Source organism: Tasmannia lanceolata, unplaced genomic scaffold (genome assembly GCF_043159265.1).
Source record: "Tasmannia lanceolata isolate RefF3 unplaced genomic scaffold, GAP_Taslan_0.1 ptg000015l, whole genome shotgun sequence".
Classification (NCBI taxonomy): Eukaryota; Viridiplantae; Streptophyta; class Magnoliopsida; order Canellales; family Winteraceae; genus Tasmannia; species Tasmannia lanceolata.
Window position 1 is genome coordinate 39,978,302 of NW_027518692.1, and position 3,781 is coordinate 39,982,082.

A 3,781-nucleotide genomic window follows, 5' to 3' on the forward strand; every position below is an offset into this window, starting at 1 on the left:
TTAATGTAGAAATTTCATTGAATTTAGATTCATATTTCTAGTGGTTTCTGTGTTATTTGTGCAATCTGGTCAATCAATTGTTAAATCGAAATTAAATATGAGCTTAATGTAAAAATCTGTAAAACTCTTTCCGTAAGCTACATTTCATCATATCTTGCTGCTGTAGAAATTTCAACTCATTTCGAATTCGTTTGCTACAATTTCACTTGTAAAATCACTCATATGTTTAAAATTGATAAAATTCATTGAAAATCCGAAATTAATTGAAAATCATCTGAATATTTCTAAAGAACCTTAAATCTCTGTCACACATTAACTCCTTAATCCATTGAAACAGAAATCTTAGGATCATTAGAATTCCCTGGAAAAATGGTCAGTGCATCCATAATCGTATCCCAATTGCAACCGATCTTTGACAATTTGAATACTTAAGCTATAGCATGTTGTTGGCTCCGAGGTTACTGTCCACGGAAATCCTGAGATATGCCAGGCAATAAGATGTTATAACCTAAGTATTAAATTGCGCAAGGAAAGAACGCACGATTCCCTTCCTTGGATGCTATTCTGGGCCGAAATTGGTGAACCCTAGAACCATTGGTAATCCTCAAGTGTCCATAAATCGAAAATCCATGAAATCTGAAATTAATTAACTTCAAGAATTTGAATTGATTTGTCTCGAGTCTTCCGGAACCATTGGATTATGGTTTCCAATCTAAGAACCATTAGAGCCCAATTTAGGAACACTAGTGTTGTGTCGTGTCCTAAGTTTTAGGGAGTCCTAGAGTTAGGAGTCCAGCCTCATCACGGACGCTTGCTATGTATAGCAACCGTACCATAGATCTAGTTACACTAGTCGCCCAATCTTTCCTTAAGACAAGCATAGTAAACTAGGATGTAGGCAAACCTGCATTAGTCTAAGGGACAACTTGCATTCAGATAAGAATCATATAGCATCTTAGATGAAATCCTAAGATAATAAAATCCTCAACTTGAATTAAATAATTCCTCTTAAAACTGTTGAAACAGTCAAATCCGTCTAAGTCGGTGTCCTAGTTGAGTTAGGCATATGTAGCTTAGCTTAGGTGCACCGAACTACGTCGACTCTGATCCCAGTGAGGCTTGGGTACGTAGGCAGCTTGGATGTCTGACGGCATACCACCCGCGAGTCGGCACCACAACAAATTGTGGTGTTTTGTATATTAATTTTCTTGTAAATGCTTAATCAAATCACTTAGGATTTTTCATGAAATTAGAATTTTAGGAGAACTTTCACCTAGATTGAATCCAGACAAATTAAGAAATCAAGATACACATTTAGGATTCACATTGAAATTAGATCATAGGATGCATGTCACTTAGTTCGCACAATAACATAGAGTTGAATGAGCCATTTAAAATAAATTTAAAAGAGTTAGCTTTTGGAATCGAAGACCGATTATCGGGCAAGAATGGTGCATGTGGTGGATAACTCCCCATACCTTCCATTCTCGTAACCAGGTAGCGAGTCTAGATTTCTGGTTAATTATGGGTCCTAGATCCCACATCTAGGTGGCGACTCTGTCAATCTCTTTCGTGTGGAATTCGGATTGCCTTAGTGATCCCAAGTTCACAGGAAAGACGAATTCAAATCAACAAATAAAATGCACACGCCAATCGCGTGGGAACGAGAGACCAAGAGAGAGCGCGCGGCGGCTCGCGCCCCACGCCCCTCTCGCGGGATCAGGGTCCCACAGTCTGGCGACTCTGCTGGGGACCACCTAACTTCATTAAAATTTCAAAAGATAATTCATTTGAATTTAATTTAAACTGGCTCATAAAAACTCTATACTTGTTAGATTAGTTTGTCTCGTTTTATTTTCTCATCACATTTTACTCGAACTTAATTTAACAAAACCTGAAGGCATCATAGATTGCGCGAACTTATTGCACACACTTACATCACTTGCATCTAAACCCTTGCATTTCACATGCACACACGTCCTATTTTAGGAACCCGGAGTGTTATCTAGCATGGTTGACTGGGATTTCATCACCTGGTGCCTCTGTGCTAGAGAAGCATTCCACCCTTAGCCTAGTACCTTTATGGTGCGTAAACGGATCTCTTGTTCACGTACTGATACGCCGGACACTGGTACAGTATATCGAACATGGATTCGCGCTAAGGGGACTCTTGGCCTTACCCCTAGATTAACCCATACATGCATGCAGTATACGAACACATGTGCACCACATGTGTGAGCCTAGTTTAGGATATCTTACCCATTTGTGTCTAGATTAGGCCGTAGTCCATCTTCCAATGGCTACGATCGGTCCTAGGTACACAAACAAAGTCATGAGTCGAGATCCTCTCTCCACTCCGCTAGATTAGGATTAGGGTTGATGCCTTCAGGTAACACTGTTAAAATGTGCGAAGACTAAAAACTTTTCCTTTGGGGTTAGGATATAAATCCCATCATTTCCAAAGATCTCATAGGATTAGTTATTCTTGATCTACCCGTTGAAAGTAATCCTATGCAATCTCACATTTTGATCATGTGTCTATCATTCGTCTCTTGTGGGATTCGATTGTGTCTTCATTGGCGGAAATTGTGTCTCAATCATTTGATTGTGCAATCTTGATGATCCAATCTTGCCTGTACCCTTGATCTCTTCCTCCTCTAGGGGCTACCTTTTTCAAGAATATTTCTGCTAAATCCTTCAGAGTTTACTCTCATAATCCTTGAACTAAGGGCATTCCCCTCATCATTTGGATTCATTCTATTGTCCCAATTACTTGCTTAAATGTGTAATATTTTTCAGTTATTGAGAAGAAACACTCCATGAATGCCAAGCTCATATACCTCGTGTTCATTATTTCCATGACAGGGCACTAAACACCATAGCTAACCCTACTATTCCTTGGGTTCGGATCTCTTCTCGATTGCAGAGGAAATCTGTCTCCCCGCCACCTTCTCTGAGGACCCCAGCATCTCCTTCTTTCCCATCCTCATCCTCCCCAATGGCAGAAAACCAGAACAGTAGTCTTCCACCCGCTGCTATTACCGATACTCTCACCTTGATTCTCCGGCAGCTTCAAGAACTCAAAGAAGAGAACCAAGTTATCAAGACCCAGCTTTCTGAAAAGTTGGGGCCATCGTTGTCCAAAGATAAAGGGTCCATGCACCATACAGTTACTTCAGCCGCACCTGCCCAGCCAGTGTTCATTCCTATCCCTGACAAAACTGAAGAAGATTTTGAAAAAGAGCAGTACAGCGAAGATCGCAGCAGGCCTTCTCAGTCCATGGTTGATAAAGTAGTTATGGAGAAATTAGAAAGTCTTACCAGGAAGGTTCAGGACATTCAGTTTCAGGACCAGGGTGGTTTCAATCCAAGTGACCTCACACTGTTCCCAGAAATCCGTCTCCCAGCCAATTTTCAAATGCCGGACTTTGATAAATATGATGGTGTGGGTTGTCCAATCACACATTTGCAAATGTTCACCATCATGTGTCAACCTCAAGGCTTATCTTCTGAGCAAATGGCTCAATTGTTCCCGGTTTCTCTAACCAAGGTTGCCAGGAGGTGGTTCATGGTCTTGGACAAGACTCGTTACAGGACATGGAAGGATATCGGCGAGCAGTTCATCAGGCAATTCAAATATGATGACGGGACAGAAATCACCAGAAAGGATTTGGAAAGGACAAAGCAAGACTTGAGGGAATCCTTTCTGACCTTTGTGAAAAGATGGAGGAGAATAGCAGCTCAGATGATGGAGCGCCCTTCTGAGGAAGAGCAGGTCCAA